This window comes from Gossypium arboreum, chromosome 8 (assembly GCF_025698485.1).
Source record: "Gossypium arboreum isolate Shixiya-1 chromosome 8, ASM2569848v2, whole genome shotgun sequence".
Lineage (NCBI taxonomy): Eukaryota > Viridiplantae > Streptophyta > Magnoliopsida > Malvales > Malvaceae > Gossypium > Gossypium arboreum.
The window spans coordinates 75,204,015-75,217,170 of record NC_069077.1 but is presented as its reverse complement, the minus strand read 5'-3'; the positions used below and the strand labels follow the sequence as shown (position 1 = coordinate 75,217,170).

General features: G+C 36.8%; 1 pseudogene; it reads right to left on the bottom strand.

The window, feature by feature from the left end:
- Window positions 1–3,099: 3,099 nt before the first annotated feature.
- On the bottom strand, window positions 3,100–12,421 carry LOC108466638 (mitochondrial carrier protein MTM1-like; annotated as a pseudogene).
- Window positions 12,422–13,156: the final 735 nt, after the last annotated feature.

The window sequence follows — 13,156 nt, the reverse complement described above, 5'->3', positions numbered from 1 at the left end:
CCATGGGTCTAAGCTGTTCCATTTTGAAGCCTAATGGTGTTTAGACCAATCTTTTGAAAAGGCTAGTCGACAGGCTTGGGCTGATCCAACTGTTAGTGTCCCGGGTAAGTTAACTAAGGCAGGTCAACAGTTTAAACTTTGGAGCTGTTCAAAGACTCAGACGCAAAAACAACATCGAATTTTTTTGGAGAAACGCCTGTTTGACCTCTATGATCAGGATCCTACTGATGAGATTTTGGCAGAAATTATGGAGGTGCAATTAGGTTTGAACTTAGAAGCTAACAAAAAGGAAGTTTTTTGGGAACAACGTGTGAGGGTGAATTGGTTGCAAAATGGTGATAGAAACACGAGTTTCTTTCACAAAGTTACTGTTTCTCGTCATAATCGTAATCGAATTTTGGGTTTGGAAGATGAGAATGGTCTGTAGGTTCTCAAACTGGGGAGATGGTGCAGGTTGCTTTGAAGCATTTTGGTGATCTCTATACGGCTTCCGAATCTGATGGTGATGACCAACTGCTTGGTTTCGTTGAGCAAAGGATCACAAAGCGCATGAATTATGAGTTGCTAAAACCTTTTCCTGAGGATGAAATTTGGCAAGTGGTGAAGACGATAGTGCCCCTTAAGGCCCCAGAAATTGACGGGTTTCCAGTAATGTTCTATCAAAGGTATTGGCATCTTGTTGGGGCTGAAATTTCTAGCTATTGCTTGTCTGTTTTAAAAGGGGAGATTGATATGGGCGAAATCAATAAAACCCACCTAGTGTTAATTCCAAAAGTTGAGAAACCAAAAAATCTCTTTCAAATTCATCCTATAAGTTTATATAATATGATTTATAAGATTATTACAAAAGTTTTGGTGGATCGGATAAGTATAGCGCTGGGTTACTGTATTGATAAAGCTCAAGGGCCTTTTATACTAGGAAGACACATATCGGATAATGTTTTAATCGCTTATGAGGTCTTACATTCCTTTAAAATAAAGAAACGGAGTAAATAAGGGAATTTTGCACTTAAACTCTATATGAGTAAAGCGTACGATCGAGTTGAAAGAGACTTTATGGCTGGTATGATGTCTAGGTTGGGTTTCCAACCTGATTGGATCGTTCTTATCATGCGGTGCGTTTGTTCAATTACCTATACTATGGGCATTAATGAGGGTATTAGTGAAGGCTTTTCTCTGACACGGGGGTTTCGACAAGGTGACCCGCTCAGCCCTTAGCTTTTCTTAATCTACACTGAAGGTCTCTCTCTATTGCTGAATGAGGCAAAACTTAAAAATCTGATGAGGGGAGCTCCGATTGGAAGGGAAAGATTTGCGATTAATCACTTGTTGTTTGCGGATGATTGCATTCTTTTTGGTGATGCTTCGGAGGATGGGGCTCATATAGTTCGTAATATAATCATGGAATATGAATTGGTTTCAGGGCAACAAGTAAATTTTGATAAATCACTTATTTACTTTAGAGCAAGTGTGGGCCGACATGAGAGGGATCAAGTCACCAACATTCTGGGAGTGCAGGTGGTCACAACCCGGAGAAATATTTGGGCTTACCAATGATGGTTGGGAAAGGAAGAGATGGGCTTTTGTAAATTTTGTGGACAGATTCAGAAATAGGATTGAGAGTTGGAGTCTTCGGTACCTTTCGATGGGGAGTAAGGAAGTATTCATCAAGGCAGTGTTACAAGCAATTCCTATCTACGTTATGCAATGCTTTGCTTTACTAAAAACCTTATATCAAAAGTTAGAAAGTATTTTAAACAAATTCTAGTGGTCTAATAGTAAATCAACTAAAGGTATTCGTTGGAGTACTTGGAGTGAACTATGTACTTCCAAAGCTGAAGGCGGGCTGGGATTTCGGGACCTCTTTTTGTTTAATAAAGCTCTACTTGCTAAGCAAGTTTAGCGACTTTTATCCCAACCCGATTGTCTTTCAGCAAAAGTTTTTAAGCTCGTTATTATCCTTTTACTAATATTATGTCAGCTAAAGTTGGTTCTCACCCCTCCTTTTCCTGGAGAAGCATATGCAGTGCTAGGGAGTTGATTGCGGATGGCTTACTTTGGCGAATTGGCAGTGGTGAGACTGTGAATATCTGGAATGATCCTTGGCTGCCTGGTCCTGGTAATAGTGGATTATTAATTCAGAATATTAGTACTTATTGGTCTACAGTGAACCATTTAATTGATGAAAATTCAGGTACCTGGAACAAAGACGTGATCTGCAGGATTGTTGACCAATAACAAGCTAGACGCATTTTCAATAATTCCCTTGCAAAGTTCAGAGCTCAGGATATGTTGGTTTGGCATCATGATGCCACCGGGGAGTACTCTGTGAAGAGTAGGTATTGGGCTTTGCTTACAAGAAAATTTCAGCTGTCTGAATACAACTCGAATACTACAAACAATTACAAAAAGTTCTACAAGTTACTTTGGGATATACTTCCTTCTAAAATTAAAATACACATGTGGCGGTTAATTAAAGATTATGTGCCTCATTTTAATAACTTAAGCAAGCGAAGTCTAAGAGTTGTCAATGTTTTCCCTGTAACACCCCGAACCCGAGACCGTTGCCGGTGTCGGACACGAGGGGTTAACAAGCCAAAACCACTTATGGCACCGACCAATTTGACATTCCCAGGCAAGCTGGAAAACTGCATCGCTGTTGCCTTAAAAAGCATATCTCGAGTTTCACAACTCGGAAACTGATTCCGTAAATTTTACCTGAATTTAGACTCATATATCCATCCATGTATTTATTTCTAGAATTTTTGGTTCGGCCAATTGGTACAGTTTATTAGTTAAAGTCGCCCATGTTACAGGGGTCGACTACACTGACCTTCGCGCATTACAACTTGAATATCTCTCTGTACAGGGTTTCAATACTGATACCGTTTGTTTCCAATGAAACTAGACTCAAAAATAAATCTGCATATATAAGGTATGACTTCTAATTCATTCTGGATAATTTATGGAAAATTTTCAAAGCCGCGACAGGGGACCCAGAAACTGTTCCGGCCCTGTCTCACGAGAACTTTAATATCTCTCGGTATACTGATCATATGATCGTTTCGTTACTTTCATATGAAAATAGACTCGTCAAGGTTCGATCACATAATTTATTCACTATTTAACACCATTTCTACAAATTTTGGTGATTTTTCACATCCACGTCACTGCAGCTGGCAGCCTCTGTTTTTAAGGTAGGCTTTACCTATATTGTAGTTCCCATGGACCAACTATAGTCTAGTCATACTTAGGTCCACATGTGATCATATTTAGCCATTCCAATGGCTGATCATGTGAGCAACTCTCTCATTCCAAACCATAATCACATCATGAAACCAAATATAATTACAAACCACATATGGTCAAATTCCATACTCCACTTTTACGAACCATTTTCGCATGGCCGTACACATATACATCACAAGTACTTAAAACAACCGAGGGTGGTCCTATACATGCCATATCCGAACTCAACTAAAGGAGTACCAAAAGGGCTTTGATAGTGTGGTTGACTTCAACTTCTATGATCCCGAATCCGATCGCTAACGAGCAAAATCTATAACAGAGAAACAAAGAAACGGAGTAAGCAATTTATGCTTAGTAAGTTTGAGCCATAATATACACACAACCAAAGAATAGCATTCAAGTAGCTAAACAATAATTCATATGCACAATTTCTCAAAGACATGCTTACTTCACAATCCCAACTCTTATTTTCATACACAAACAACGGCTTAGTTAAGGCCGATAGCTCGTTTATCATTGGAGCGAATATTCAACGACTTACTCATAGTGTGCAAAGCACACACAAAACATACCTTGTTGGGAATTTCACAAGTGCATTAACTGAAAATTTTCCAGCAGCTTATAAATTTGAATCACATACCTTCGGAGTTTATCCAGATATAGCTACTCGTTCAAAACACCTTGGGACATAGCCGGTTATGGTAACCCGCACAAATGCCTTCGGGACTTAACCCGGATATCACAACTCGCACAATTGCCTTGAGCTTAGCCCGGATATCATAGCTCGCGACAATTGCCTTCGGCTTAGCCCGGATATCTGGTCGCACAATTGCCTTGGGCTTAGCCCGGATATCACTCGAACATTCATGCACATCTTTGTTTCATTTTCACAACAAAACTTTTATGCACAATTCACTTAACAAAAATATCATTTCGCTCAATGGCCATATACAAAGGCGAATTTCGATTGCTTATTACTTCATTCAATCGAATCAAAATCTAAGTTTCGATACTCGAAAACTTACCTCGGATGTTGTCGAACGATTCGATGGCTATTCGACTACTTTTTCCTTCCCTTTATCGGATTTGGTCCCCTTTGCTCTTGAGCTTAATTTAACAAATAATTTGATTCAATCATTTGAGTATCGAAAAGAAGAACTCAAGGCACTTAGCCCACATATATTCACTAGACATTAAAGTCACATAAGTACGAATTCATGAATCGACTTAACACACAAAGCCTTCAACATGCTTACTCATGGCGAACAACACAACCTCTTAGGCACTCATTCATGGTCGATTATGCATGTTGATGTTAAGGCCAATTACATGTTTAACACCACACATGAATGGCACACATTTTACTAGCTAATGCTTTACATATTGTAGCTCAATACTTATAATATAGCATCAAGCACTCATATGGCCGATTATACTTAGTCATACTTGCACCAAATCAACAATAAATTCCAAGATTTTCACATCATATGTGTACTAGGCCGAATGTACTTGCAATTTCACAACCATTCTTCAACATTTTCAATTTCACAACCATTCTTCAACATTTTCTTCTTTAAGCAAACATATTTATCACTTACTTCATAACCAAAACATCATGTGCAAACATATACACATATAGGTGCATGGCCGAATCTCAAGGTGTTCATAACCATCTAAAACACAAATTTTTTACCATTCAAGTAACAAGCATAAATCATGCTCATGAATGCACCATGGCGAATACATCACAACCATACCCTTTCAACTTCGGTCATGGTTAAACAAAGATTTCAATGCCCTACTCAAGAATACTAAAAAGAAATTTCAAGAGTAGTCAATTCATCATTACATGCATCATCAACAAGCTTCACATTTAGCATGCAATGGCTTTAACACAATATCAACCTTGGCCAAATACCATTTTCATGGCATAACAAGGATTTGAACCATGGCTAACATGCACATCAAGTTAGCAACCAAAACAAGCATGAACTTCATGACACAACCTCAAACATACTTTAATCTTGATACAAGTATAGCCAAATCTCCTTCTTGTTCTCTTCCAAACCAAGCATGAAGCAAAACTCCTATCTCCTCCCTTAGTATTTTCGGCCAAAAGGAAAGAACAAGGATGAACAATTTTTTCTTGTTCTTCTTTCACTTGCACACGGCAATGGGGGAAATGCCACACTCACACACATTTTTTATTTCTCATCCAACATCATTAATTTTTTATCATTTAATACATCATGCATTAACAAAACATGTTTCAACATATTTTCTTTGCCCATAAACCATGTCATGGCCGCCACTATGCCATCTTTGGGAATTTGACATGCAAATCCCTTAATTTTGCATGCATTTTCAACTAGTCATCACACATTTCCCCATCATACTTTCAAAGTTTACTACTAGGTCCTTTCTAGTGAAATTCACCTTTATAACACTAAATCGAACCATCAAAAATGTCACACATGAATACACACATATTATAGGCATCAAAATAAATTTTAAATTATTTTTACGCCTTGGTTTTGTGGTCCCGAAACCACATTCCGACTAGGGTCAATTTTGGGCTGTCACATGCCCTCTGCGCAAGGAGGCTCCGGAGGATCCTGACCACTTATTGTGGTTCTGTGGTGCATTACGGCAGCTTTGGCAGTCTCTAAATCTCTCAATTGATCTCAGCAGGAATACCTCACATTACAAAAATCGATTAGTAAGCATTTTTATTGCAACTGATGAGGGTACCAAAAAATTGTTAATCATTTCTTTTTGGGTCCTTTGGTTTAAACGAAATAAGATGGTATGAAGGTCTCAATTTCTCTATGCAGGATCTGTTAGGTTTTGTTCAGTGCATAAGAGTTGAGTTTGAGTAAAGTTTCTGTTTTTTCTCTTAGATCTTAAGTGACTGAGTTCTAGTGACCCCCTAATACTAGGTTTATCAAATTAAATTTTGATGCCTCTTTTAATGGTGAATCTAATACCTTTATTGCGATTGTTATAGCCCATAATGATGTGGGTCAAATAATGGGTGCATGTACTTACCCTTATGTAGGCGTTGCAGATGCTTTTGTTGCAGAAGCTAAGGCTTGTGAACGAGCGCTCCTCTTCAAGATTGATATGGGTTTCAGGATGGTTATTTTGAAAGGGGATTCCTTAACGATTATCAAAAAACTTAAATCTAAAAGGGAGGATAGATCCATTCTCAGACCAATTTCTCAGAATATTCAGATGCTAGAGGATTATTTAGAGGAAGTGGCTTACCATTTTGTCCCAAGAGATGTTAATAGGGTGGCGCATACTATGGCTTTGGAGGGGCGTAGACGACTATCTCCATGTTTTTAGGTTGAAGAGGCACCAGATTCTGTCGAAGAATTGGTAGCAGAGGACTGGTCTGTTTGGCTTCGTCAATGTTGAGGGGGTTTTGTTGAGCTTTGAAGTTTGGAGAAGGTTCCTTGAATCTCCAATAATTGGTTTTTCAAAGCTGGTTCCTTTCCCGTTTTAGCTACGATGGTTTTTCTATTGTTCAACGAGAAGGTTTTGGTTGGTATTCTTTGTTGGATGTTCTTTTGGGGATTGTTTTGTGGTTTTCGTTTATGGTTTTTGGTTCTCTGTGTGCTTTCGTTTTCCTATTTTGTTAGGTAGTCTGTTTTGTTGTCTTTTCATTTTCTTTGGGGCGTTGTTTGGTCAGTTATTTTTTGAGCTAATCCCCTTATTAATGAATTCTAATTTTCAAAGAAAAAAAATGGCTAATGCTATGGAAAATCATACCTAGTATGTTATGTACAGTAGCTTTTATTAAAAACTAAAAATATGTTGAGAAATCAGAGCCGTTGATTTTTTTCATTGGTTCGTGTTTGTGTTACATTTTTTAGCTCACCTCAGCAAAAAGCATTTTAAGTTTTAACTAAACTAATTAGATTTTCTGCTCAACTTGATCAGTAAGGAACAGAAATTTTTTTTTTTATCAAAATTGTTGTAAAAAGCAAAACTTATGTGCTACCCTGCTTGATCATTTGAAGACCTAGATATCTTTATCCACATGTAACACTAAATCGTGAGACCTAGAGCAAAGGATGTACACCTCATCAGCATGTTACATTATCCGCATCAAAATATTGGTCTCCCGCAAATGCTGGGTAGACATAAAAAACTGGGAATCGGCAGCTTTTGTTCATCATGAAGTTGCATAATGGTTTTGCAGCACATATTTTACCACTTCATAGATCGAAATCACAATCCCAACTGAAGGGCCAGCACGGCTAACACGAGGACCAATTCCTGTAAAAAGACCCCTCATCCCTCCATCCCTGTTTCAAAGAAAATACGGTAAGGAAACCCTCATCCCAAATTAAACAAGTTGTTTTAACTCAAATCTCTCAACGAATTGGTTCTCACATACAATGCAGCACAACCAAATATAAATTTAAAAAAAAAAAAACTCATGCCAGTAGCACAACCAAACAAATAAAAGCAATGAAATCCATTAACACCAAAAGGAGAAAAATATTCTCGAGACTAACCTAGGGGTGTAAACGAGATATCTCGCTTGAAAGCTACTCAGATTTGACTAAAAAAAAGCACTTGAAATCAATTCAGCCATTCTTAAGCTCAAGCATCTCAAGCTACCAAGCAAGTCGAATTCAAATATCCTAATGCTTAAATCAAATAACTTGAGAGTCTAATGGAGCTTTGTTATTTTTAATTATACATTTTTATTTTAATTAGTATTCACAATTTCAGTTCAAGAGCGCAGCATAAATGAGTTTGAATTTATTTTTATTAGGTAAACAAGTTGAATCGAACCTGAATGAGCTCGAGCATCTCAAATTTTATCTCAAATCATGTTCGAGCCCTCAAAGTGATACTCTAGTGAGCTCAAGCCAAGCTCAAGCTTCTTACAACTTAAACTCAGCTCAGCTTGATTCTACCCCTAAACTTATCCAAGCAAGGCTTCAAACAGAAATATAATCAAGTTTGATTCCAGTCCTACCACCATATTAGATGTAATTGTTTTTCAAGCATAGTGCCGCCTGGGGGGAATCAAGCTATTTCATTCGATCCAGTGTTGTCAAGGCGTGTGCAGAGGCCTAGGAATGCCTACCCGTTGCACCTCAGTGCTAGACAACACTTTTCACACTTGAGCTCAGACTCACAATTTACTCAAGCAACTTGAGTTCGGGTCTGTAAGGCTCAGTAATATTGTAAATATAAATACTAATGGCTATATTTTAGTAATAAACTTATATAAACATATTAAATATGTATTCGACAAATAAAAGCTCAATAAGACCTAAAGCTTCTCCAGTAGAGTTAAAGATACCCAAACTGAACTCATTACTAGAGCAGCTCGAGCTTGGCTTGATAATGTAAAGCTTGAGTTCCACTATAGCGAGCCCAACTAGCCCACATGTAACTTGACTTGTTTACACCCCTAGAAGGCTGCCTAAGTAAATTATTAGCAACTTATTATTGAAGATCATAAGACATGTTTGAGTCTTGGCGCATTGAAACCATGTTATATGCACATGTATCTGAAAGTTTTCAAGAGAGCATTTTACAAACAGTATCATCACCATCAAAGAAGCTTAATTCATTTTACAAACAGTGACTCCACTATAGCGAGCCCAACTAGCTCACATGTAACTTGACTTGTTTACACCCTAGAAGAATGCCTAAGAAAATTATTAGCAACTTATTATTGAAGGTCATAAGACAAGTTTGAGTCTTGGGGCATTGAAACCATTTTTTATGCACATGTATCATCACCATCAAAGAAGCTTAATTCATTTTACAAACAGTAACTAGGAAAGATACCTCCAAACTTCCATCAGCGTCTGTCGTGTTGTCATTCGCAATGCCCTCACAAGGTCCTTCTGAAAATGAAGACAGATGCCACATTAGAAAACGGCTTGTGCACCAAATTTAGTCAATTTCAACTTCTAATATATTTCTGATACCAGGCAAAAATGGCAAAAGTAACTAATAATTACATATCAACACTGAGCAACATTAAGAACCATCAGCAAGCTTTTGAAGGACAAAAACCTCTATCTGTCTCCGAGTTTTAGCAACATCTAGAGGACAGGTAGCAGCAGCAGCAAGACTTCCAGCAACAAACCCAGCAGAAAAGTTTGCCCCAAGGATGGTAGCTATATTGGATTCTTTGCCTACCAAGGACAGAAGTCTTCTCCTAAGCTGCATAAATAGATACAAAAACCAAGCAATTCAGTTTCTGGGGTCTTTACCCTATTTATTGAAAATGCCAAGGTTGTTTTTTCCCCTAAAAGTTATGTTACTTGAGGCAGGAAGGAAGTAGATGACCATAGGAGTTTCAAGTTCTAACAAATGGAAACTCACAGGTTCAAGGGTTGACCAACAAATTCCAGAGAAAGGAACATCACGAGCAAGCTGTGCTCCCACGTCAGTCCATAAGACACGATAACCTAGAGCTGTCAACGTAAACATCAGAAAATCAGGACTTCCTTTTTCTGTATGTAGGTGGTAGAAAGAGAATAGTTATCAGCAAAAAACTGCCATTTGTGACTCTCGTTGGAACAAATCGGAATCACTTCCATCTAGGAATGCAGTTCTTTGAGCACACAGCAAAATATTTCACATTTACATTTACTAAAATAACAGGTTTAGCGGAATTATGCAGTGATCATTTAGCGTTAAGCAATAATTCTAACAAAACTCCGAGGAAAAACATCACTTATCAATTATGATTTTAACAAATATCATAAAAGCATAGACATTTCATATTGCCCAAATTAATCATAGAAGACGCAAGCCATCATGTTGTCATGTTAAACTATCTACGCAAGAATGTATTACTCTAGACTATATATACCATGCTCGCTTCTAAAGTAGCTAAAGTTCGACGATAAAATTAAGCTTAAACCTTATACATCAGTTCCTCAATTTTCTGTTAAGTCAGACAAAATCAGCTGAATTAGAGAAACATAAGTCTACGTTGTAAACATGTAAGAAGAACTTGCAATAAACTTATGCCAATTGCCAACCAATTGGTCATGAAAACTCTAATAGGAACATTTGAGGTTATGAGTTAGTATCAATGACTAATGGACTTTTAGAGGTTTAGGACGTAGCAAGTAAACAGACAGGCAGAAGAAGAAGAATATATATGCAATATATATAGTGAAAAGACTGAAGGCTTTCAGCATTTAATTGTTGAAAAATAAACCAGAAACAGGTACTGTGGAGATTAACATACAACTGTTCTGAGGGTTTGTGCCCTTTACATTGGAGAGGACTCCAACAAGGGTACTAAAAACTCCAGGAGGCTTCTTTTGGATTTGAGTGTCCTTAACTGCCTGTGATTGAAAAGAAAACTGCAAAGGATTAGACAATGCAATGATAAAGGTAATTACATTTTTTAGACAATGAATAGAGAAATATCAAATTTTAAGTAACCAAAATAAGAAACCAATTTTTATTAAAAATGAAAAAAAAAAACACATAACTTAGCATTAAATAACAGCAGTAGTGAAGCAATCACTTTTACTATGATAAAATCAATAACATGAGTGAGTATTTGAATTAACGTCAAAATTACCTGCATGCGTGTTCTAGCAAGCTCAATAGGGTAGCATGTTGCGCAGGCTATTGATCTTGCCGATGAGCCAGCAACCAAAGGAACATAGAGAGTCACAATAGGTATATGTTCTGCTGCAAGCCCCTCCATCCAGTTGCGGAATATATCATAGCACGGTAAATAGATTCCCACCTATACACGATGTGAGTGATGTTCACAAAAGCTTTATAAATAATTAGTACAAATGTACCCAAAAATACTTGCGCGGACTTCTAAAAGGATAACTAATCAAAATAGGAACTCACAGTTGGTACAGCCAAGGCCAGGCCTGCATTAGTCCCTCTCCACAACCTAGAAAATCCCTCCTGCAGAACATTTCCTATAAGGTGGTTGAAAACAGTAGAAAACAAAAAGGAAAGCGCATAACAAACACACTAAGATCAAGACAAAGCACTCACTTAAGGTTATTGCAACACCAACCTGGCGAATTATCTTGTTGAAGACATCTTGAAAACAATCAGAAGGACAAATTGCTACTGTACCATGGACTCCAGCACGTGTGCATGATGGTGAGCATCGGTGAGCATCTTAAATCCGCAAACATCTAATCCAAAACATTCACACACGGCAAAATTAAGCACAAATCTAACATGTAATTCCTTTCTAGAAAACGAAAAGCAAGGGATTAGCACTGCATCCGCACCGTGTTCGGTCCAAAATATGCCATTTGACCAATAAGATTACTTAGTGGATGCGAATAAGGTACTCCGGCAGCTTGAGCTTGCAACCTTGTCTGTTAATCGCAAAGGAAAAGAAAGACACTTAGCAATGTTTCAAAACAACCGATACAATGAACATCTACATAACAAACAATAATACGACAGAAAAAAAAAACAAAAAGAAAAAGAAAGTCTGTGCCGGTTATCATTACCTTGACAACATCGAGAGGATTAACGATAATGGCGGATAAAAAGGCGGCACCGGCAGCAGAGAAAGTCTTCTCTCCTATCCCTAAATTCAAATTGCACGCATCGTTATCTTTTTGACGCTGAGGAGCACAGAATTCACTCCCATTAATACGGGTTATCATTGGTTCCGCGATGAACAAATCGTGACCGCTGATTTCGACTGTTGAAGATGGTTGAGAACTCAGCCACTGATTCTTTGTTCGTTGCTCTGTTTCAGCCATCTTCATTTGTTTCTTCTTCCAAGTAGAATATCCATCGACAATAAGTGTGCAAACAGAATCAACGACGAATTGATTCCTAGATCATCAAATATTAAGACATTTGGTTGACTTTAGAGGACAACAAAAATTTTAAAAAATGTAATGAAAATGAAATTACTTGTTTTGGGGAAATGGTGGTGAAGAGTCCTTTAAAGAAGGAATAGAGAAATAAACAGGACCATATATTTTTCTTGATGAAAGTTTACCGTTGGGGGGGTATTGCAGGGCTTTCATTTCTACTCTGCGCTTGAAACAAGGCGCTACTCGCGGTGAGTCAGCCGATCCAAGTCTTGACGGCGAGTGGTGAAACCATAACGTAGGCAGCATCAGTAATAACTCACAACGGTAAACGTAAAGCGGAAGTCAAAACTTAACAAATTAAAATTTTCTTAATCCACCTAATATTTAAACTATACCATATCATCTACACTGGTACCTAAAATATATTTTATTATTTAAATTATTTTAGCCTTTAAAAAATATTTAATTAATCATTGAGATATGACACTTTTAAATTAAATTAAATTATAAAAATAAAATGTAATTAAAAATTATTTGACCCATGGCTAGTGAAATTTTCTAATAGTTAAAAAATAATTAAAAGAGAAGAAAAATCCTAGGAAGAGAAAGAGTGTAAAAAATTGAAAAATTTAATTTAATTAAAGGTAGTTATTTGATACATTAATAGTGAACTTTTTTAAGCGCTACAAACAGATTAAGAATTTAACAAATGTATTATAAGATGTATTCAAAATAAAATATAATAATTACATAAATAAATATAACACTTGTCACAATCTCCACCCACTTGTAAAATCTAAAAAATTTACTACTAATATATCAAATAATTACTCTTTAATTAAATTAGAATTTTTCAAAAAAATTTACCCTCTTTCCTTCCTAAGATTGTTTCTTCTCTTTTAATACATTTTTTAACCATTATAATTTTTTTCTTTGCAATCCTTTAACCATTTTTTAACTCAACTTCTTCCTGATATTTAGATTTCATATTTTACCTGAGTCTTTTCATTATAAAGGTTCACACATCATTAACTAATTTATGTAAACTGTGAAAAAGTTCCTTTTAAGAAAAATAATATCAGGGTGAGAAATGAATT